The sequence below is a fragment of the Pristiophorus japonicus genome, chromosome 13, assembly GCF_044704955.1.
Source record: "Pristiophorus japonicus isolate sPriJap1 chromosome 13, sPriJap1.hap1, whole genome shotgun sequence".
Taxonomy (NCBI): Eukaryota; Metazoa; Chordata; class Chondrichthyes; family Pristiophoridae; genus Pristiophorus; species Pristiophorus japonicus.
The window spans coordinates 5,358,366-5,383,257 of record NC_091989.1 but is presented as its reverse complement, the minus strand read 5'-3'; the positions used below and the strand labels follow the sequence as shown (position 1 = coordinate 5,383,257).

The following is a 24,892-nucleotide window of genomic DNA, read 5'->3' as shown; positions in this document are numbered from 1 at the left end:
GTCTGTCTTTCTTACTTAAAAATGATTTGAGTGTCCTCGTGTAGTGGCCAACTTCCTCTCTCAACCAACATCAGCTAAAAAAAACCATTAGCTGATTGGCGTTCTAATTGCTGTTTGCAGGACCTTGCAGTGCAAAAAATGACTCATGGGTTTTTGTACTTAACTGCAAAGTACTTCATTTGAAGTTGAAACATTTTGGAGTAACTCTTTCACTATAAAACACACTGATTGTCTGAAAGATGTGAGGTATGCGCGGATTTAATTGCAAGTCTCTGTTTCTCTTTAATTTTTTATCTTTCCAGTTACATGCCTGTGTTTAATTACTCACTTCAGATATAAAATTAAGTCTACACAGTATATTACATAAAGAACATACGAATTAGGAGCAGGAATAGGCCACACAGCCCCTCGAGCCTGCTCCGCCATTCAATAAGATCATGGCTGATCTTCGACCTCAACTCCACTTTCCCGCCCGATCCCTTCATTTCCCGAGAGTCCAAAAATCAATTGATCCCAGCCTTGAATATACTCAAAGACTGAGCCTCCACAGCCCTCTGGGGTAGAGAATTCCAAAGATTCACCACCCTCTGAGTGAAGAAATTTCTCCTCATCTCAGTCCTAAATGGCTGACCCCTTATCCTGAGACTGTGACCCCTGGTTCTAGACTCCCCAGCCCGGGGGAAACATCCTCCCTGCATCTACCCTGTCAATTACATTAGAAGTAGCTCATTATAGAGGCCACTCCCGAGCTCAGAAATATTCATCTATAAAAAGCTGAGGGGTAATTATATATGAGACGATTCTCAGGAGTGTAGTAACCTCTGCAATTCATTAGTATTAATGAATTTATTCCACATTTTAAGTTTCCTATCTGAAAGAGGCAGTAAATTGTAATGTTATAGCTCCTTCAATGGATTACCGTGTTCTCAATCCAGAGGATTACAGCCTACACTGTAAGTGTGCGTGCCTAGAGCTATCAGTCAGGTCAATGGGTACCACCTCCTCCTCCATCACACGGACATTAATTGCAAGATAGACACAGATGAGGAAGCCCTTTGGCCCATTTTAGCCCATCCAACAACAGAGACAGTGCAGCCCCCCCAACCCTCAGTACCGTGTCTAATTATTTCTAAGCTGATTCTGAGTCGCTCCAGCCCCCTTCCTTTGATGGCGAAACATTCAACAACTTCAGATCTCGTCAGCCGTGTCTCAGTGGGCAGCACTCTCTCTCGCCTCGGAGTCAGAAGGTCGTGGGTTCAAGTCCCACTCCAGGGACTAGAGCACAAAAATCGAGGCTGACACTCCCAGTGCAGTGCTGAGGGAGCGCCGCACTGTCGGAGGTGCCGTCTTTTGGATGGGATGTTAACCCGAGGCCCCGTCTGCTCTCTCAGGCGGATGTAAAAGATCCCACGGCCACTTCTTCGAAGAAGAGCAGGGGAGTTATCCCCGGTGTGCTGGGGCCAATATTTATCCCTCAATCAACATCACTAAAACAGGTTATCTGGTCATTGTCACACTGCTGTGTGTGGGAGCTTGCTGTGCGCAAGTTGGCTGCCACATTACAACAGTGACTTCACTTCAAAAAGTACTTCATTGGCTGTAAAGCGCTTTGGGACGTCCGGCGGTTGTGAAAGGCGCTATAGAAATGCAAGTCTTTCTTTCTTAGCCTTCAGTGTTAGGCGCCGAAAGTGCCCCTTTGCGGAGGGCCAGTTAGAGCCGGTGATAAGGGCGCGCTGAAGGGTTTTCGAACAGAGCCCTCCCCCCGGAGTTGCCCCTGCCGGGGGCGGGTCCACTGCCAAAAAGGGGTTTGCGCTGCACAAAACGATGATGTAATCGCCATGTGCTCTGACCCCTTTGCGCCCCATGGGGGGACGCCATGGCAGATCCTCGAGGCCAGAGGCTGGGGCGCCCTTAAAGGGGAGGTGGAGCCACGGCGGCCGCCATCTTTTTTGTGTCGCCTGACTTTTCAGTTGCTGCTTAGATCGCAGTGGCCCTCCCCTTTAAGAGCATCGCGGGCCCCGGGAGCGCCGCAAGAGCGCACGGTTACCCACCATTTTGTTTCCGAAAAGAGGTCAAATCCATGCCGGCTCCGCCATTTCCCACATCGCCACAAAATGAATCACTGATTCGAAATATGCGCAGCAAATCAGCATGGGGCAACTTCGGCACCCTAATCTCTTCCTCCCTCACTCGCTCCTCCTCTCTCCCTCACTCACTATCTCGCTCACTCGCTCCTCCCCTCGCTCACTCACTATCTCGCTCACTCGCTCCTCCCCTCGCTCACTCACTATCTCGCTCACTCTCTCCCTCACTCTCTCCTCCCCTCCCCTCATTCACTATGTCCCTCACTCACTATCTCCCTCACTCTCTCCTCCCCTCACTCACTATGTCCCTCACTCACTATCCCCCTCACTCTCTCCTCCCCCTCCCTCAATCCTTTCCCTCCCACCCTCTCTCCCCCTCCCCCTTCCCACCCTCTCGCCCCCTCCCTCTCCCCCTTCCCACTCTCACTCCTCCTCCCTCATCCCACCCTCACTCCTCCTCCCTCTCCCTCTCTCTCTCTCTCTCCCCCTCTCTCTCCCCTCCCACCTTTTCTCTCCCACAACACATTTTTGTGAAATTCCTTTGTTCAGACGATAATATTCAAGGAGCCTAATTTCAGGGAGTTAAGCTGTAACACCTGGTTGGTTCGGAGGTGATGTGTTGTGGTGGGGACCTACCATACGGTGTGGCTGCCCACCCCCTGGAGTTTATTAATAAATGGCTTTCCTCTTAGAATGAAAAGGATCAAAAATCTAATTATAAAATCCAACCTTTATTCTACCAGGTCCAACTAATATTATTATCTGTGCCAGTATCGGGTGAGAAAAGCACTGAGAAAAATATATCCTGCTGTTAATTCAAAGTAAGTGGTGTGAAAGCACATTCTCTGCGAAATATATTAACTGTTTAGTTATCACATCAAGGCATTTTTATCTAAATCTTCACCTGACCATGTACTCCTATGGGCTTGACTAAATGTTACTGTAATGTATGTACCCGTGAGGATGCTCACAGGTTTGTAGAGCTGTTGCATTGTGAGTGGCTTAGCCAGTCACGTGATGTTCACAAAACTCAATAAAACACCAGCCAGTTGGGTTCAGGGGATCCACGATGGGGCAGGTGGTTGTGAGTCTGGTAGGCAGAGGAAACGTTTCAAGGACACCCTCAAAGCCTCCTTGATGAAATGCAACATCCCCACCGACACCTGGGAGTCCCTGGCCAAAGACCGCCCTAAGTGGAGGAAGAGCATCCGGGAGGGCGCTGAGCACCTCGAGTCTCGTCGCCGAGAGCATGCAGAAACCAAGCGCAGGCAGCGGAAGGAGCGTGCGGCAAACCAGACTCCCCACCCACCCTTTCCCTCAACCACTGTCTGTCTCACCTGTGACAGAGACTGTAATTCCCGTATTGGACTGTTCAGTCACCTGAGAACTCACTTTTAGAGTGGAAGCAAGTCTTCCTCGATTCCGAGGGGACTGCCTATGATGATGATGATGGATGAACCGGTAATGTGTAGTGTGATTGTTAAAACCTTTGCAAATAAACCAACTAGTTCTTAATAGCAATGTGTTGCGATAAATTCTTAAGCAAAGAACCCATGAGGCAAATACATTACAGTTACCACCCAATTGGCCTCCATGAGTGAAACGGATGTGGATTGGTAGCAGGGCGTGTGACTGCCATCCGCTGAGTGACCCTTCGGGGAGTATTAGACTCTGTAACTGTCCGATTTTTTATGGAGCTGCATTTTGGGGTCACTGCCTGTTTTGGACTGAATGGTCTGGAGTAACGTTCACTGTAACCTGCGGTGTCGTGTGGCGTTCCAGCGATCCCACGCAGACAGCTTACCGGATTCTCAATGTAAAATCCGCACGTACACGGTATTTTGAGTGGCCCGGCAGCCCCTTTAAGGGCGCCAAACAAAATGAACAACAACAACTTGTATTTATATAGCACCTTTAACGTAGTGAAACGTCCCCAGGCGCTTCACAGGAGTATTATGAGATTAAAAATTTGACACCGAGCCGCATAAGTAGAAATTAGGGCAGGTGACCAAAAGCTTGGTCAAAAAGGTAGGTTTTAAGGAGCATCTTCAAGGAGGAGACAGAGGTGGAGGGGTTTAGGGAGGGAGCTTTGGGCTCTGCGTAGCTCAGTGATTGGTTGAAGAGCCTCGCCTGTTCTTTGCCTGCTCAGAGTTTGCGCGTTGGATCAAACACCCACTGACGACCAGTCTCCGCTGAGAAGCCTGAGAGAAGTCTGTGGAGTCGCCCATTTAAAACTGAGATGAGGAGGAATTTCTTCTCTCAGAGGGTCGTGAATCTTTGGAATTCTCTGCCCCAGAGAGCTGTGGAGGCTGGGTCATTGAATATATTTAAGGCGGAGGCAGACAGATTTTTGAGCAATAAGGGAATAAAGGGTTATGGGGAGCGGGCAGGGAAGTGGAGCTGAGTCCAAGATCAGATCAGCCATGATCTTATTGAATGGTGGAGCAGGCTCGAGGGGCCGAATGGCTCCTATTTCTTACGTTGTTATCTTCTATGTCCGCGAGGGGAACAGTGAGCGCCGTTACTTTACTCCCGGCTGCAAAACCCAGGCCACCGTGTTTACACAGTAACAACCCTGCTTTCAGAATTGTGGCTCATTAATATTTCAAATGCATAGGAATGTCGCAATCCTTTTTGGGTCACGTTGGCAGTGGCCCAGTAGGCACATGAGTTCTGAAAAATGACACTGTGCCAGCTGTTTTGCTGAGAGGCCCGGGCTCCCATGGTGATCCAGCAGTACTGTTGGATTTCAAAATGTTACTTTTGCCAGAAATGCCTGCTCCTAAAAGCTTCTTCTGTTAGGGGTTTGTTTTTCTTCCAAACAGAAATTTTTTTTTGCTGCAGCTTTGCGTCAGAAATGCCAAGTTTCAATTGTGGCAATAGAATCCAGGCAACACAGCCCGATTTAACAAAAACACCACCGCAGGAATCAGACAGTTCTGTAACAAAAACCCAGAAAATGCTGGAAATGCACAAGACGTCCGACAGTATTTGAAAAAGATAAGCTTCATATTGTTGGGTGGAGACCGTCCCGAACATGTTAAAAATCTCTTTTTCTCTCCTAATGTCGATTGACCTGTTGTTTTCTGTTTGTATTTCAGGTTTCCAGCACTATCACTCTTTCTCTTTATCGGAACTGGTTCTGTATTTGTCAACCACTATTTTTTGAGCTGTGACGTGCTACAACAGTGATCATAGACTTGAGCACAAAAATCCAGGCTGACACTCCAGTGCAGTGCAGTGCGGTGCTGAGAGAGCGCCGCACTGTCAGAGGGGCAGTACTGAGGGAGTGCTGCACTGTCGGAGGGGCAGTACTGAGGGAGTGCCGCATTGTCGGAGGGGCAGTACTGAGGGAGTGCCGCACTGTCGGAGGGGCAGTACTGAGGGAGCGCTGCACTGTCAGAGGGGCAGTACTGAGGGAGTGCCACACTGTCGGAGGTGCAGTACTGAGGGAGCACCGCACTGTCGGAGGGGCAGTACTGAGGGAGCACCGCACTGTCGGAGGGGCAGTACTGAGGGAGTGCTGCACTGTCGGAGGGGCAGTACTGAGGGAGCGCCGCACTGTCGGAGGGGCAGTACTGAGGGAGCGCCGCACTGTCGGAGGGGCAGTACTGAGGGAGTGCTGCACTGTCGGAGGGGCAGTACTGAGGGAGTGCCGCACTGTCGGAGGGGCAGTACTGAGGGAGTGCTGCACTGTCGGAGGGGCAGTACTGAGGGAGCGCCGCACTGTCGGAAGGGCAGCACTGAGGGAGTGCCGCACTGTCGGAGGGGCAGCACTGAGGGAGTGCTGCACTGTCGGAGGGGCAGCACTGAGGGAGCGCCGCACTGTCGGAGGTGCCATCTTTCGGACGAGACGTTAAACTGAGGCTCCGTCTGCTCTCTCAGGTGTATGTAAAAGATCCCATGGCACTATTTCGAAGAAGAGCAGGGGAGTTATCCCCGGTGTCCTGGCCAATATTTATCCCTCAATCAACATAGTAAAAACAGATTATCTGGTCATTATCACATTGCTGTTTGTGGGAGCTTGCTGTGCACAAATTACCTGCCGCGTTTCCCACATTACAACAGTGACTACATTCCAAAAATATTTCATTGGCTGTAAAGCGCTTTGGGACGTCCGGTGGTCGTGAAGGGTGCTATATAAATGCAAGTCTTTTTTTTTAAAAAGAGAAATATCACGCAGATTGGCAAAACCAGAAACAACCCGGAAACTCTCCGTCCTCTGTTTCCTGTCCCCTTTCCCCATCTCCGATCCTGCCTCCTCCCTCTCCCTTCCCTGCCCACCCCCCTAGCCATCGTCTCCAATCCTCTGTTCACGGAACCCCTACCTCCTGCAACTCCCTTCACTCACCTCGTCCAGTTATGCTCCAACCGTTACCCGTGATTGACCCGAACACTGCACTGAGTCTCAGCACCCACTGAACAATGAAAAGACAAGACTTGCATTTCTATTGCACCTTTCACAGCCACCGGACGTCCCAAAGGCTTAACAGCCAATGACGTACTTTTATTTTGAATGGCTTCCTGCTGTGCTGTTCTATTGTATGATATTGCTAAGGCAGAACTCTGTTTAAGATCGCCTGACCCTTAAGGCTAAAACAAATGTGTACCTCACTGTAAATAAGCACCAAACCAAGTCAATTAGAAATTATTTGGTGTTGGTGACTGAAGAGCCTGTAAATTTCTGGTTAAACTGTGAACCTCCTTAACCAACAAAAAACAGATTATCTGGTCATTATCACATTGCTGTGTGTGGGAGCTTGCTGTGCGCAAATTGGCTGCCGTGTTTCCTACATTACAACAGTGACCACACTTCAAAAAGTACTTCATTGGCTGTAAAGCGCTTTGAGACGTCCGGTGGTTGTGAAAGGCGCTACATAAATGCAAGTCTTTCTTTCTAACAGCAAGTAATGATCAGTTTTTCACTCTCTGACAATTTTGTGTGATGTTTGAAGTGCTCAAGAATTTTTCCTTAGGATCGAAAGGTAAATAGATAGAAGTATAAAAGATACATGTATCTATCGAAGGAGCCGACGCAGACTCGATGGGCTGAATGGCCTCCTTGCTGGTTTCTGTGATTCTAATGTTCTTACTCCAGTGCAGTGACAGCACAACACGCGTGACACGAGCCTCGAAGGTTTAAGTAAAAGTCGGAAATCTGAAACATAAACTAGAAACAATCTGGAAACGCTCAGCAGATCGAGCAGCGTCTGTAGAGGGCAGACGGTTAGTGACTGGTGTCTGTGCCATTCTTCAAGCTTCATACACCCTGAAGTGCCCCTGAAGTGATGACCGTCTATCCCAAAAGTTGATCGTTTGTTTCGCAAGATAGAATCAGAGAAATTTACAGCACGGAGGGAGGCCATTCGGCCCATCATGTCCACACCGGCCGACAAACAGCTACCCAGCCTAATCCCACTTTCCAGCTCTGGGTCCGTAGCCCTGCAGGTTACGGCACTTCAGGTGCACATCCAAATACTTTTTAAATGTGGTGAGGGCTTCTGCCTCTACCACCCTTTCGGGCCGTGAGTTCCAGACTCCCACCACCCTCTGGGTGAAAAAAGTTCTCCTCAAATCCCCTCTAAGCCTCCCTCCAATTACTTTAAATCTATGCCCCCTGGTTATTGACCTCTGCTAAGGGAAATAGGTCCTTCCTATCCACTCTATCCAGGCCCCTCATAATTTTATACACCTCAATTAAATCTCCCCTCAGCCTTCTCTGTCCCAAATAAAACAACTCCAGCCTATCCAATCTTTCCTCATTGCTAAAATTCTCCAGTCCAGGCAACATCCTCGTAAATCTCCTCTGCACCCTCTCTGGTGCAATCACATCTTTCCTGTAATGTGGTGACCAGAACTGCACGCAATACTCCAGCTGTGGCATAACCAGTGTTTTTTTACAGTTCAAGCATAACCTCCTTACTCTTAGCCTATAAATAACTTATTTTCCAACTGTTTATTTGTGCCTCGTTATAGGACTGTAATTACAAGTTCATCTGAAAATGAATCTTAGCTGTAAATGTATTAATGGCTTGGACTTGGGAGTACAGGACACAATTTTAAAATTTGCAGATGATACAAAGCTTGGAAGTATAGTGAACAGTGAGGAGGGTAGTGAGCGGGGAGCGGGCGGGTAAGTGGAGCTGAGTCCACGGCCAGATCAGCCATGATCTTGTTGAATGGCGGAGCAGGCTCGAGGGGCTAGATGGCCTACTCCTGTTCCTAATGTTCTTATGTTCTTATGATAGATCTCAGGAAAATGGGCGGACATGGGGCAGATTACATTAATCACATCTTTCCTGTAAGATGCTAAGTGCAATTTCTGGTCATTGTTGAGTTCGCTGCTGTTGGCCAATCTAACATTGGATTTGGGCTCAGGGAGGGGGGGATAGGGAAAGGTGGGGGGGCGGGCGGGGAAGGGTTGGAGGAATCAGCCAGAGCCTCCACTCTTGACACCAACGAGTTGTATTTAGATAGTGCCTTTAATGCAGGCAAAATGTCCCAAGATGCTTCACAGGAATAGTATCAAACAAGATTTGACACCGAACCACATGAGAAATTAGCGCAGGTGACCAAAAGCTCGGTCAAAGAGTTACGTTTTAAGGAGCGTCTTAAAGGAGGAGAGAGAGATAGAGAGGAGGAGAGGTTTAGGGAGGGAGTTCCAGAGCTTAGGGCCCAGGCAACAGAAGGCACGGCCACTGATGGTGGAGTGATTATAATCAGGGATGCTCAGGAGGGCAGAATTAGAGGAGCGCAGACATCTCGGGGGGTTGTGGGGCTGGAGGAGATTACAGAGATAGGGAGGGGCGAGGCCATGGAAGGATTTGAAAACAAGGGTGAGGATTTTAAAATCTCTCAACTGGGAGCCAATGTAGGTCAGCCAGCACAGGGGTGATGGGTGAGTGGGACTCGGTGCGAGTTTTGGATGGATTCAAGTTTGCGTAGGGTAGAATGTGGGAGGCCAGCCAGGAGTGCGTTGGAATAGTCAAGTCTAGAGGTAACAAAGGCACGGATGAGGGCTTCAGCAGCGGATGAGCTGAGGCAAGGGGTGGAGACGGGCGATGTTACAGAGGTGGGTGGAAATAGTTATGGAGCGGGTGTATGGTCGGTAGCTCATTTCGGGGTCAGATATGACAGCAAGGTTGCGAACAGTGTAGGTCAGCCTCAGACAGATGCTGGGGAGAGGGATGGAGTCGGTGAGCAGGGAACGGAGTTTGTGGCGGGGACCAACGACAATGGCACAATAGCCCAAAGATCCCCGTTGGGAAATGGTCATTCTGGGAGGTTAGGTGAGAACAGCTTTTGTTCGAAGCTCTAGATAGCCTGCCAGCGCTCTCCGGCGGGGCTGATATCTGAAGAATGAACCCCTTGGGCAAGGTACTGAATAGCTTCCAGCCTCAAGTTGTGAATCATTCCCTTCTGTAGAGCACAAAAAGCAACAACCGAAAGGTCTAGTGTCCACTCATACGCACGGTCAACCAAAAGAATAGTCTTGCGTTCAAATTAAGTATTAAATCAAACTCAGAGTAATGCTTCAAGACATCACACTTCACATCTCGGTAATATATTGATAGGGGGCTGTGATTCAGTCTGTACCAGTCCCAAAGCACAATGTACAATAGGAACAGCTGTCCTTTGTTGGGCTTTAAGTGCTGGGTACAGTGGAACCAATCAAGCTGCATTGACTTAAACTCCCACAGGAAACGTGTACAGTATAATTTCACCCGTACCCGTGCAATTTCAAATAACAGATTTCACTGTGTGGCATGGAAATTAGTCTTTGCAAACATTTATTTAATTTGCTAAGAATGTCAACATAGGCTGCACTGTATATTGTTTGATTAACAGTGAGGCACGAGCAATTAATGTTTGTCAAGATGGTTTCGAAAGCTTTTTACAAAAACATTTTTATAATTTTTGCACTTATTTCTAACTTTTGTGGCAAGTATGTCTGGCTAGTGACAACCAAAGTCATGGAGTCGTACAATCGTACAACACAGGAGGAGGCCATTCGGCCCATCGAGTCTGCACCAGCTCCTTCAAAGAGCAATTCCGTCAGTCCCCCTCCCCCACTCTTTCCCCATATCCCGGCAATTTGTTTTCCTTCATGTATCTATCCAATTCCCTTTTGACTCTGCCTCTACCACCCGATCGGGCAGTGCACCCCAAATCCTAACCACTGGCTGTTCGCTGGGCAGATTTCAGCGGGGAGGGGGTGGGGCGGGGGAGGGGCACTGGTTCTTGGCAGTGGGAGTTCCTGCTCCGGATCACAATCTAACGGCCCATGGTGAAAAGTTTTTATATTATTTATTGGTTCCTGGGATGTGGGCATCGCTGGCAAGGCTGGCATTTATTGCCCGTCCCTAGTTGCCCTCGAACCGCTGTTTGTTGTAGCCGTTTGGTACGACTGAGTGTCTCGTTGGGCCGTTTCAGAGGGGCAGTTAAGAGTCAACCACTTTGCTGTGGGTCTGGAGTCACATATAGGCCCAGACCGGGTAAGGACGGCGGATTTCCTTCCCTGAAGGACATAGAAACATAGAAACATAGAAAATAGGTGCAGGAGTAGGCCATTCGGCCCTTCTAGCCTGCACCGCCATTCAATGAGTTCATGGTTGAACATGCAACTTCAGTACCCCATTCCTGCTTTCTCACCATACCCCTTGATTCCCCTAGTAGTAAGGACTTCATCTAACTCCTTTTTGAATATATTTAGTGAATTGGCCTCAACAACTTTCTGTGGTAGAGAATTCCACAGGTTCACCACTCTCTGGGTGAAGAAATTCCTCCTCATCTCGGTCCTAAATGGCTTCCCCCTTATCCTTAGACTGTGACCCCTGGTTCTGGACTTCCCCAACATTGGGAACATTCTTCCTGCATCTAACCTGTCTAACCCCGTCAGAATTTTAAACGTTTCTATGAGGTCCCCTCTCATTCTTCTGAACTCCAGTGAATACAAGCCCAGTTGATCCAGTCTTTCTTGATAGGTCAGTCCCGCCATCCCGGGAATCAGTCTGGTGAACCTTCGCTGCACTCCCTCAATAGCAAGAATGTCCTTCCTCAGGTTAGGAGACCAAAACTGTACACACTACTCCAGGTGTGGCCTCACCAAGGCCCTGTACAATTGTAGCAACACCTCCCTGCCCTTGTACTCAAATCCCCTCGCTATGAAGGCCAACATGCCATTTGCTTTCTTAACCGCCTGCTGTACCTGCATGCCAACCTTCAATGACTGATGTACCATGACACCCAGGTCTCTTTGCACCTGCCCTTTTCCTAATCTGTCACCATTCAGATAATAGTCTGTCTCTCTGTTTTTACCACCAAAGTGGATAACCTCACATTTATCCACATTATACTTCATCTGCCATGCATTTGCCCACTCACCTAACCTATCCAAGTCGCTCTTCAGCCTCATAGAATCCTCCTTGCAGCTCACACTGCCACCCAACTTAGTGTCATCCGCAAATTTGGAGATACTACATTTAATCCCCTCGTCTAAATCGTTAATATACAGTGTAAACAGCTGGGGCCCCAGCACAGAACCTTGCGGTACCCCACTAGTCACTGCCTGCCATTCTGAAAAGTACCCATTTACTCCTACTCTTTGCTTCCTGTCTGACAACCAGTTCTCAATCCATGTCAGCACACTACCCCCAATCCCATGTGCTTTAACTTTGCACATTAATCTCTTGTGTGGGACCTTGTCGAAAGCCTTCTGAAAGTCCAAATATACCACATCAACTGGTTCTCCCTTGTCCACTCTACTGGAAACATCCTCAAAAAATTCCAGAAGATTTGTCAAGCATGATTTCCCTTTCACAAATCCATGCTGACTTGGACCTATCATATTACCTCTTTCCAAATGCACTGCTATGACATCCTTAATAATTGATTCCATCATTTTACCCACTACCGATGTCAGGCTGACCGGTCTGTAATTCCCTGTTTTCTCTCTCCCTCCCTTTTTAAAAAGTGGGGTTACATTGGCTACCCTCCACTCCATAGGAACTGATCCAGAGTCAATGGAATGTTGGAAAATGACTGTCAATGCATCCACTATTTCCAAGGCCACCTCCTTAAGTACTCTGGGATGCAGTCCATCAGGCCCTGGGGATTTATCGGCCTTCAATCCCATCAATTTCCCCAACACAATTTCCCGACTAATAAGGATTTCCCTCAGTTCCTCCTCCTTACTAGACCCTCCGACCCCTTTTATATCCGGAAGGTTGTTTGTGTCCTCCTCAGTGAATACCGAACCAAAGTACTTGTTCAATTGGTCCGCCATTTCTTTGTTCCCCGTTATGACTTCCCCTGATTCTGACTGCAGGGGACCTATGTTTGTCTTTACTAACCTTTTTCTCTTTACATATCTATAGAAACTTTTGCAATCCGTCTTAATGTTCCCTGCAAGCTTCTTCTCGTACTCCATTTTCCCTGCCCTAATCAAACCCTTTGTCCTCCTCTGCTGAGTTTTAAATTTCTCCCAGTCCCCGGGTTCTCTGCTATTTCTGGCCAATTTGTATGCCACTTCCTTGGCTTTAATGCTATCCCTGATTTCCCTTGATAGCCACGGTTGAGCCACCTTCCCTTTTTTATTTTTACGACAGACAGGAATGTACAATTGTTGTAGTTCATCCATGCGGTCTCTAAATGTCTGCCATTGCCCATCCACAGTCAACCCCTTCAGTATCATTCGCCAATCTATCCTAGCCAATTCACGCCTCATACCTTCAAAGTTACCCTTCTTTAAGTTCTGGACCATGGTCTCTGAATTAACTGTTTCATTTTCCATCCCAATGCAGAATTCCACCATATTATGGTCACTCTTCCCCAAGGGGCCTCGCACAACGAGATTGCTAATTAATCCTCTCTCATTACACAACACCCAGTCTAAGATGGCCTCCCCCCTAGTTGGTTCCTTGACATATTGGTCTAAAAAAACCATCCCTTATGCACTCCAGTGAACCCGATGGGTTTTTACCACAATCCCGGTAGTTTCATGGGCCCCGAACTTGGTGGACTGAGCGCCCGCGGCCGTCGGGTTTTCTGGGCGGTCTGCCCTTGGTGCCAGTCTCCCGCCGGCAGAGCGCTGGGGACCGCCCCCCTGGTGTGCAACGCGCGTAAGTGTCCTCCCGCCCGCCGAGCCGCCAGTGTGGTCCGGGCGGGAGTCCGCGGCAGCAGGGGGAAGGGGCGTCGTGTGGAGGCAGGTCTGACCTCAATGGTCAGTAGGAAGTCCTGCAAAAAAACGGCTAGTAAACTTCTTTTCTTGATTTTTTTTTTTTACAGCGATTCAGGGTCCCCTGGGGTTTCCGGTGCTTTTTTTTCCTGAGCAAATTTTTAATTTTATGTGATCCCCCATCCCTGGGCCCAACTCAATTCCTCGGCGGCACTTTGCCGAGGATCGCATTTGCCGCCGAGATTGAGAGCTCCCGCCGACTACTGCCCAGATTCAAGGCGCAAGTTGCATTTTTGCCGCCGGGTGATTTTTCCACGAAACTCCCTCCCAAAGGACCGTCAGGATCTCAGCGGTCCTCTGGGCGACACTTGGGAGGAGCTTAGCTTCCACCAATTTCTGGGCCATGGTTTTTTATTCCAGATTTATTTAATTAACTGAATTTAAATTCCCCAGCTGCCGTGGTGGGATTTGAACTTGGGTCCCCAGATCAATAATCCAGGCCTCGGGATTATTAGCCCAGTCTCTTTGCTACCATTCTCATTAGTGCCCATGAGTGAGTGTTGAGGGAACACATCATCTCTTAGTTTGGGGGGGCTGTGATGCCTCTTCCATGTTGAACAGCTGACTGAATACTCAAACCGAGACGTTCCAATCAGCAGCAGCAGTGCATTTGGTTACCGCAGACATTAAATGACAGAAAATGTTGGAGATACTCGGCAGGTCTGGCAGCATCCATGGAGAGGGAGACACAGTTAACGTTTCAGGGCGATGACCTTTCATTGCATTAACTCTGTTTCTCTCTGCACAGTTATCGTCTGATCTGTTGGGTGTTTCCAGAATTTGGCACTGTTTCCAAGAAGAGCAGGGGAGTTATACCCGGTGTCCTGGGGCCAATATTTATCCCTCAATCAACATCACTAAAACAGATTATCTGTGCATTATCACCTTGCTGTCTGTGGGAGCTTGCTGTGCGCAAATTGGCTGCCGTCGTTCCCATATTACAACAGTGACTACACTCCAAAAAGTACTTCATTGGCTGTAAAGTATTTTGGGACGTCCGGTGGTCGTGAAAGGCGCTATATAAATGCAAGTCTTTCTTTAACTTTCTGATATAATTTGAGATTTCCAGCATCGGCAGTATTTGGCTTCAGCTGATATTGTATAACGAGCCTCAGTACCCAGGCATGCTGTTATTTGGGAGGTCGAGGAGGTTGCTCAGGGCCAGGAGGTACTTTTAGAAGGTGGGTCATTTTAGAAGGTGGGTCGTTGGAGAAACATACTTTTAAAGTCGTTTTTCAAAGCAATCGGTTCTAGTTTTCTGCGGGTCTTTTCCACCTGAGCATACGGTGGTCTCTCTCGTTTCTCCCGTGTCCCACATCGTGTGGTTTCTGTGGCTGAGGTCACAGCTGTGAAAGATGCACCCCCGTCTCCATCACTGCCACTCTCAGCCACCTGGCAGAGCCTGTGCAAGGCTGGGTCGTGAATCAATCTCCCTGACTTCCTCTCCCGACCCTTCTCCCCCTCTCCCTGCCCCCATTATAGGGCTCACGACCTGCACTCCCTGCATCAGCTGGAGCCGAGATTGGTAGTTTGGAGCAGCAATGGATCAAAAGAACTAGGGGGCACAGCCTCAAAATACGGGGGAGCCAATTTAAAACCGAGTTGAGAAGGAATTTCTTCTCCCAGAGGGTTGTGAATCTGTGGAATTCTCTGCCCAAGGAAGCAGTTGAGGCTAGCTCATTGAATGTATTCAAGTCACAGATAGATAGATTTTTAACCAATAAGGGAATTAAGGGTTACGGGGAGCGGGCGGGTAAGTGGAGCTGAGTCCACGGCCAGATCAGCCATGATCTTGTTGAATGGCGGAGCAGGCTCGAGGGGCTAGATGGCCTACTCCTGTTCCTAATTCTTATGTTATGTTCTTACGTTTATGCAAACACCTCCACCCGACCAGACTTTTGTTCCTTTACCTGTCCCATTACCATCGGCCTTTCGCTTCGCACCATCATCCCTTTTGTTGCTCTAATCTCTCTGCCTTCCACCCTATCACAGACCTTCCCTTTTGTTCTGTCCTCCCCCTCCCTGCTCTTTCCCTGCCCCCGCACTTGCTTACAATCTACTACAGCTCTAACTTTTCCCAGTTCTGACGAAAGGTCATCATGGAATGGTTACAGCACGGGAGGCGACTATTTGAGCCCGTGCTGATTCTCAGCCAGTCCCCCTCCCCCGCCCTTTCCCCGGGGCCCTGCAATTGTTTTTCCCTCAGGTACTTATCCAACTCCCTTTTGAAAGCCATGATTGAGTCTGCCTCCACCACCCTCTCAGGCAGCGCATTCCAGATCCTAACCACTCGCTGCGTAAAAACGTTTTCCCTCGTGTCGCCTTTGGTTCTTCTGCCAATCGCCTTAAATCTGTGTCCTCTGGTTCCCGACCCTTCCCCCAATGGGAACAGTTTCTCTCGATCTACTCTGTCCAGACCCCTCATGATTTTGAACACCTCGATCAAATCTCCTCTCAACCTTCTCTGCTCCAAGGAGAACAACCCCAGCTTCTCCAGTCTCTCCCCGTCACTGAAGTCCCTCATCCCTGGAACCATTCTCGTCAATCTTTTCTGCTCCCTCTCTAAGGCCTTCACATCCTTCCTAAAGTGCGGTGCCCAGAATTGGACACAATGCTCCAGTAGGGGCCAAACAGGGTTTTATAAAGGTTCATCGACCTGAAACGTTAACTCTGTTTCTCTCTCCACAGATGCTGCCCGACCCGCTGAGTATTTCCAGCATTTTCTGTTTTTTAATATGTATTTCTCAATGTTGTGACATCAGCTATCGTTCTCATGCTATGTGCTAACTGATGTCATGGGAAACAAAGACATCTTCAACAAATGCAATGCAGATTTCCTTGTGTACAACATGCCGATTGAACCACATGCACTTGTCTGGATAAAAGCCATGTGCCTGATTTTTCTAACAAGAGCCAGCAGTTTTGTCCCATCACGCTGGGCATTGTTTTGAGTCTGTGATGCCCCGCTCAACACAACTACAAAGCAAATTGAGGCCAGGATTACAGAAGCCAGAGTCAAATCACGCAATATCAGGTTTGAAGCCTTCTTTCAGGCACCAGTTTGATATGTGTCAGCGAAACAAACACAATATATCAAGCATTCAAGGTCCAGAAATCATAGAATCACAGAAGGAGCCCATTCGGCCCATCGAGTCTGCGGCAGCTCTATCGAAGAGTGATCCCGTCAGTCCCCTCCCCCGCTCTTTCCCCATATCCAGGCAATTTTTTTCCTTCGAGTATTTATCCAATTCCCTTTTGAAGGCGACTATTGAGTCTGCCTCCACCACCCTCTCAGGCAGCGCATTCCAGATCCTAACCACTCGCTGCGTAAAAATTTTTTTTCTGATGTTGCCTTTGGTTCTTCTGCCAATCGCCTTAAATCTGTGTCCTCTGATTCTCGACCCTTCCACCAATGGGAACAGTTTCTCTCGATCTACTCTGTCCAGACCCCTCATGATTGTGAACACCTCGATCAAATCTCCTCTCAACCTTCTCTGCTCCAAGGAGAACAACCCCAGCTTCTCCAGTCTCTCCACGTAACTGAAGTCCCTCATCCCTGGAACCATTCTCGTCAATCTTTTCTGCTCCCTCTCTAAGGCCTTCACATCCTTCCTAAAGTGTGGTACCCAGAATTGGACACAATACTCCAGTTGAGGCCGAACCAGTGTTTTATAAAGGTTCATCATAACTCCCTTGCTTTTGTACTCTGTGCCTCTATTTATGAAGCCCAGGATCCCGTAAGCTTTGTTAACCCTTTTCTCATCCTGCTCTGCCACCTTCAATGATTTGTGCACATATACCCCCAGGTCTCTCTGTTCATGCACCCCCTTTAGGATTGTAACCTTTAGTTTATATTGCCTCTCCTCATTCTTTCTACTAAAATGTATCACTTTGCACTTTTCTGCGTTAAATGTAATCTGCCCTGTGTCCGCCCATCTTCCTGAGATCTATCATAAGAACATAAGAACATTAGAGTAGGCCATCTAGCCCCTCGAGCCTGCTCCGCCATTCAACAAGATCGTGGCTGATCTGGCCGTGGACTCAGCTCCACTTACCCGCCCGCTCCCCGCTCACTACCCTCCTCACTGTTCACTATACTTCTAAGCTTTGTATCATCTGCAAATTTTTAAATTGTGTCCTGTACTCCCAAGTCCAAGCCATTAATACATTTACAGCTAAGATTCATTTTCAGATGAACTTGTAATTACAGTCCTATAACGAGGCACAAATAAACAGTCGGAAAATAAGTTACTTATAGGCTAAGAGCAGGGAGGTTATGCTTGAACTGTAAAAAACACTGGTTAGGCCACAGCTGGAGTATTGCGTGCAGTTCTGGTCACCACATTACAGGAAAGATGTGATTGCACCAGAGGGTTCAGGGGAGATTTACGAGGGTGTTGCCTGGACTGGAGAATTTTAGCTATGAGGCAAGATTGGATAGGCTGGAGTTGTTTTCTTTGGAACAGAGGAGGTTGAGGGGAGGCTTGATTGAGGTGTATAAAATTATGAGGGGTCTGGATAGAAAGGACCTGTGTCTCTTAGCTGAGAGGCCAGTTGCCAGGGGGCATAGATTTAAAGTAATTGGGGGGAGGTTTAGAGAAGATATGAGGAGAAATTTCTTCACCCAGAGGGTGGTGGGGGTCTGGAACTCACGGCCTGAAAGGGTGATAGAGGCAGAAACCCTCACCACATTTAAAAAGTACTTAGATGGGCACTTGAAGTGCCGTAACCTACAGGGCTACGGACCCAGAGCTGGAAAGTGGGATTAGGCCGGATAGCTCTTTGTCGGCCGGCACGGACACGATGGGCCGAATGGCCTCCCTACTTGCTGTAAATTTCCAGGATTCTAAGATTGACCCAGCACTACACGGCACACACTATGGAAGATGAAAAGAAGTGGTTTAGTTGCGATGTCTAAGCCCAGCCGTGGCAGCAGCTGGCTGTGTCCCTGGGGGAAAGGAAGAGAATCCCCTCCCCGATCACGCTCCAAACATCCTTACATACATGTGCAGTCAACACAGGATCAGGCTTGGTTGTGAAAATTCCATTCCCCAGTTGAATAGCCTAAGAATGGCCACTTTGATGAGGTATGAGGCTGCCTTGTAAAGAAAGAAAGACTTGCATTTCTATAGCGCCTTTCACGACCACCGGACGTCCCAAAGTGCTTTACAGCCAATGAAGTACTTTTGGAGTGTAGTCACTGTTGTAATGTGGGAAACACAGCAGCCAATTTGCGCACAGCAAGCTCCCACACACAGCGATGTGATAATGCCGATAATCTGTATTTTTGTGGTGTTGATTGAGGGGTAAATATTGGCCCCAGGGTAGCTCCTCTGCTCTTCTTTGAAATAGTGCCATGGGATCTCTTACATCCACCTGAGAGAGCAGACTGGACCTCGGTTTAACGTCTCATGTGAAAGATGGCACCTCCGACAGTGCAGTGCTCCCTCAGTACTGCCCCTCCGACAGTGCAGCTCTCCCTCAGCACTGTCCCTCCGAGAGTGCAGTGCTCCCTCAGCACTGCCCCTCCGACAGTGCAGCTCTCCCTCAGCACTGCCCCTCCGACAGTGCAGCGCTCCCTCAGCACTGCCCCTCCGACAGTGCGGCGCTCCCTCAGCACTGCCCCTCCGACAGTGCGGCGCTCCCTCAGTACTGCCCCTCCGACAGTGCAGCACTCCCTCAGTACTGCCCCTCCGACAGTGCAGCACTCCCTCAGTACTGCCCCTCCGAGAGTGCAGCACTCCCTCAGCACTGCCCCTCCGACAGTGCAACACTCCCTCAGTACTGCACTGGGAGTGTCAGCCTAGATTTTTGTGCTCATGTCTCTGGATTGGGACTTGAACCCACAACCTTCTGACTCAGAGGCGAGAGAGAGTGCTGCCCACTGGGCCACAGCTGACACTTGTGCCTGAGGTGCACCCCAGCACGGAGTTAATGCGTTCAGAATGAGATAGACATTTGTAGCCAAAACGTAAGTGTTTCAAAATGTATATGGGCCTAACTTAGATATTTCCAATGGGCTAAATGTTATTTAAAAGACAACATTTTAGGGTGCGCTTTCAATCAAGGCAGAATTGTCTCTATTATCTCTCTAATCTCTCCTGCCTTCCACCTCATTACAGACCTTCCCTTTTGTTCTTCCCTTCCCTCCCCCTTTCCCAGCCCCAGTACTTCCATAAGAGTCTGTTACATCTCGAACTTTCCCAGCTCTAACGAAGGGTCAGCGACCTGAAGCGTTAACTCTGTTTCTCTCTCCACAGATGCTGCCCCACCCGCTGAGTATTTCCAGCATGTTCTGTTTTCATTTCAGATTCCAGCATCCGCAGTATTTTGCTTTTGTATGCTGATCGTGTGTTGTATTTGACTATATTTGAACTAATGCTCCCTTAATAAGATGCCTTATGACCAGTAAGACCCTTTGGGTAATCTGTGTGTGATCTGCGATCCAAATCTTTACACAACTAAAAACAAAAAACAGGTTTTACCAGAAATGGGCACCTACCTTTTGCCACATGGCATCTCAAGCTACATAATCTGATCATCATCATCATCACAGGCAGTCCCTCGGAATCGAGGAAGACTTGCTTCCACTCTAAGGGCCCAAGTTTCCACATGATTTGCGCCTGATTTTTAGGAGCAACTGGTGGAGAACGGACTATCTTAGAAATCGCAATTCTCCACAGTTTTTTTTCTGCAGTTCTAGTCAGTTGGAACAGTTCTACTTTGGGACAGAATTTTTTCTTCAAAAGGGGGCGTGTCCGGCCACTGACGCCTGATTTCAAAGTTTCCACAGTGAAAACGTACTCCAAAGTGACTTAGAATGGAGCAAGTGAAGATTTTTGTAGAACTGAAAAAAACCTGTTCTACACATTAAAAAATCAGGCGCAGGTTACAAATTAGGCGTCCAGAACGAGGTGGGGGGGGGGGGAAGGGAAGTTATTAAATTCTACAATAAATCCTTATTTATACTTCTACAAATAAATCCAACCTGAATAAACATTTATAAGCAAAGAAAAGATTAAATAAACCATCCTTCTACCTGTGTGAAAGTGCTTCAGCCAGCCTCACAAGTTCGTTCGTTCATTCCCGACAGCGGGCGGGAGGGAGTGCGGCCCCGACCGCCCGCCCGAACGCAGCGGGGAGGAAGCCGTTCCAGACGGTGGGCAGGAAGGAGACAGTGAGAAGGCTGCAGGAAGCCTCAGTGCTGATGGCAATGTGGTTTTATTAAAAAATGTTCAAAAATTAAACAGCTACAAAGAACTACAAAAATGGCCGAGTGCCAATGTTTCCTTCACACTGCGCGTGTGCGAACGCTCCAACCCGCACGCGCAGGGTTGCCGGCAGGAAAAAAAATTAATTTAAATAGTACCCGCCCCCTCCCACTTACAAAATCGGCGCGAGTGTAGGCTCCGCCCCCCTGGGCGCCGCGCCAAACAGACAAGGAGCTGCAGGGCACTCCAGAATCACAAGTTTTTTTTCCGGCGCCGTTTTAGGCGCGAAAAACGGGCGCCCAGCTCGGTGGGGCACCCATTTTTTATCGTGTGGAAACTTGGGCCCTAAAAGTGAGTTCTCAGGTGACTGAACAGCCCAATACGGGAATTACAGTCCCTGTCACAGGTGGGACAGACAGTGGTTGAAGGAAAGGGAGGGTGGGGAGTCGCTCCTCCGCACGCTCCTTCCGCTGCCTACGCTTGCTCTCGGCGACGAGACTCGAGGTGCTCAGCGCCCTCCCGGATGCCCTTCCTCCACTTAGGGCGGTCTTTAACACTGTCAACCGCGAGGGTCTACGGAGCATCCTCCTCCGTTTCGGCTGCCCCCAAAAGTTTGTCACCATCCTTCGCCTGCTCCACGACAACATGCAGGCCGTAATCCTGACCAATGGATCCACCCCAACCACGTCTGGACCGAGGTCAAACAGCCCCAACCCTCTTCTCAATCTTCCTCGCTGCCATGCTCCACCTCACACTCAACAAGCTCCCCGCTGGAGTGGAACTAAACTACAGAACCAGTGGGAAGCTGTTCAACCTTCGTCGCCTCCAGGCCAGGTCCAAGATCACCCCAACCTCTATCGTCGAGCTACAGTACGCGGACGACACCTGCGCCTGCATACATTCAGAGGCTGAACTCCTAGTCATAATCTGATCACTGTTGATACCATACCCTATTGCAGAGAGAAGCCCGGTGCACTGGTGCCCATTCAGACATGGAAACAGACGGTGCCTTGGCTCAGGACAGACACCACGTGACCACCATACCTCTGGGGCCTGACGTTTCCCAGGACCAGTGCCTCGGGCACTTTCTGCGCTTCAGGCTGGCTGAAACCTTCCCAGTACTGAGCTCAGAGAGGAAAGAAAAAAACCGTGGTCAACCCCCTCGGTGTAATCCAAGAAATCGCAGGCCACCTTGGTCAAAGCTCAGGGGAGACTGCTGAGAACAGATAACGGAAGAAAATCCTCTTAAGCGAGATAAAGGGGAAGTATAAAAGCCTGCTGGTCAATGCAAGAGGCAATTAGATATTTCTGAATGCAGAAGCCGACTCCTTTCAAGGATAAGTAAGTGATATTGACATTGTGGAGACCCGGAGCCCGAGAGACAACCTTCATAACCATCTTTCAATGGAGTCAATATTCCTCTTTGATAATTAGAACTGAAGAATCTGTTTGCCGAGAGCGATCCATGGCTCTCAATGCAATCGCTCCCCCCCTCCCCCTCCCCCTCCCTCCCAATCTGTATTTCAGTTGAACTATAAGGGCCGCTTGTTCCAGCCACAGCAAAAGGACAGGCCAACAACAACAACTTGTATTTATATAGCGCCTTTAACGTAGGCGCTTCACAGGAGTGTTAGGAGATTAAAAATTTGACATCGAGCCGCATAAGTGGAAATTAGGGCAGGCGACCAAAAGCTCGGCCAAAGAGGTCGGTTTTAAGGAGCGTCTTAAAGGAGGAACATGAGGCGGAGAGGATCGAAGAAGAAAAACCAACAGGGGTAATGAGCGGCGTTCCTGCTGAGCTGCGCGGCTGTGCAGCGGTCTGGAGCTCCTGCGTGGGCTGGAATAACTGTGTGGGGATGGGGAGGGGAAGGGGGGGAGGGGGGAGAAGGGGAAGGAGTGGGTGGGGAGGGGAAGGGGACGGGTTGGGGGAGGAGGTCGGGGGAGGGGAGGGGTCGGGGAGGAGAGGAGGGGAGGGGTTGGGGGAGGGGAGGGGTTGGGGAGGGGTGAGGGGAGGGGTTGGGGGAGAGGGATGGGGAGGGGGTTGGGGGAGGGGGTTGGGGGAGGGGAGGGGAGGAAGGGGAGGGGAGGGCTGGGGGAGGGGAGGAAGGGGAGGGTTGGGGGTTGGGGAGGTTGGGGGAGGGGAGGGGGTCGGAGAGGGGAGGGGTTGGGGAGGAGGGGGAAGGAGTCGGGGGAGGGGAGGGTTGGGGAGGGGGGAGGTTGGGGGAGGGGAGGGGAGGGGGTCGGGGAGGAGGTCGGGGGAGGGGAGGGAAGGGGTCGGGGAGGGTTGGGGAAGGAGAGGAAGGGGACGGGTTGGGGGAGGGGAGGGGTTGGGGAGGGGAGGGGAGGGGAGGGGTTGGGGGAGGAGAGGGGTTGGGGGTTGGGGAGGTTGGGGGAGGGGAGGGGGTCGGAGAGGGGAGGGGTTGGGGAGGAGGGGGAAGGGGTCGGGGGAGGGGAGGGGAGGGGGTCGGGAGGGGTTGGGGAGGAGGTCGGGGGAGGGGAGGGAAGGGGTCGGGGAGGGTTGGGGAAGGAGAGGAAGGGGACGGGTTGGGGGAGGGGAGGGGTTGGGGAGGGGTTGGGGAGGGGAGGGGAGGGGAGGGGTTGGGGGAGGAGGTAGGGGAAGGTGAGCAGGGGAAAGGGGTTCACTGCGGCCGATCAGAGCCGTGTCAGAGAAGGAAAATCTGTGCTGGCGATACTCAGCAGACGTTCATATTCTGCTCCTCTCCCGTCACACAAAGCTTGCGCAACGAACAGATAAATCTCCACAACCCTCTCCCTGCGAACATATCCTGCAATAATACTCAAACCAACCCGCGCTATTGTTATAGATTATTAAACCAACCCATGGATTCCACAGATTCAGGCATGCGCTGGGGTATATTATTATAAATTCACGCTTAAACCACCACAGATTGACGCGCAGAACGCTTCTGCACAGCTTCCGGTCGTTGGCAGCAGTCACTCCGAAAAAGATAACATGGAACATTGTTAATAAGATAAAATAATTACTCCCCACACCCCCATCACAGTGACTGCACTCCAATAGTACCTCATTGCCTGTGAAGCGCTTTGGGACTTCCAGTGGTTGTGAAAGGCGCTATATAAATGCAAGTCTTTCTTTTCATCTTGGTTCTCCTTTGGCTGTGCATCATTCCCTACGCGGTTCGGCCCATGTCCCGCTCACCGCTGACACACTGTAACCTCCTGCCGAGAGATGAACCTGCTCCCTGTCGGAAGCGGCCCCACTGTTGCCCAACCATCATCATCATAGGCAGTCCCTCGCAATCGAGGAAGACTTGCTTCCACTCTAAAAGTGAGTTCTCAGGTGACTGAACAGTCCAATACGGGAATTACAGTCTCTGTCACAGGTGGGACAGACAGTGGTTGAAGGAAAGGGTGGGTGGGGAGTCTGGTTTGCCGCACGCTCCTTCCGCTGCCTGCGCTTGGTTTCTGCATGCTCTCGGCGACGAGACTCGAGGTGCTCAGCGCCCTCCCGGATGCACTTCCTCCACTTGGGGCGGTCTTTGGCCGGGGACTCCCAGGTGTCGGTGGGGATGTTGCACTTTATCAGGGAGGCTTTGAGGGTGTCCTTGAAACCCACCCAATGGAGCAGCTGACACTGAGATGGGATTCGTGTGCAGAATCACGTTTGCAGGTCTGTGTCCTGGCAACCCCCCCGACCCAACCCCATCCCACCCAGATACTGCAGCTCCTGCAATAATTGGTGAGCTACTGAAACTCTACTCAACGCCTGCACTGCTAATTCATGTGACACCTGTGGAAACACTTCACACAACTGAAAAAGAAACATTTAGTGGCCTGATTAATTATTGTCTCTAACCACTTAATTACCACTGTTTGCACTGGGCCAGTTGTCAAGTGTCTGCTTCAATTAATACAAGTGATTGTTAGCCACCCTTACCTATTTTATGTAGATTAGCATCAGTGCAGTTTCTGCGCATTATCCCGAGCCATTAGACACACGTGAATCATTAGTGCTATTTGTCCCAAGTGTCACCCTGAAGTATGTTCAGTGCAGCACCAGTTCAGGGCACTCAATCCAGTCACACAGATTTAATTGATATTAAGTAGGTACAATTGACCCGAGCGGAGAGCAGACTGGCCCCAACAACCCCCTGTGCCTTCGACATCAAACCGCTGTTTGTGTCAGCCACGTTGTGACTGAGTGGCACTGAACACCTTCAGAGACAGCTGTACTGTACCGTCCGCAGAACCTGCAGAGCCACAGAACGGTTACAGCACAGGAGGTGGCCATTCGGCCCGTCGAGCCCGTGCCGGCTCTCTGTAAGAGCCCCTCAGCCAGTCCCACTCCCCCGCCCTTTCCCCGTAGCCCAGAATTGGAC

General features: G+C 49.8%; 1 protein-coding gene across 4 annotated transcripts in view; it reads right to left on the bottom strand.

Annotated features, from left to right (window-relative positions):
* The window catches only part of frmd4a (FERM domain containing 4A), an 810,443-nt gene that overhangs the window by 256,002 nt on the left and 529,549 nt on the right, over positions 1–24,892 (bottom strand). The gene's annotated exons all lie outside the window — the stretch shown is intronic.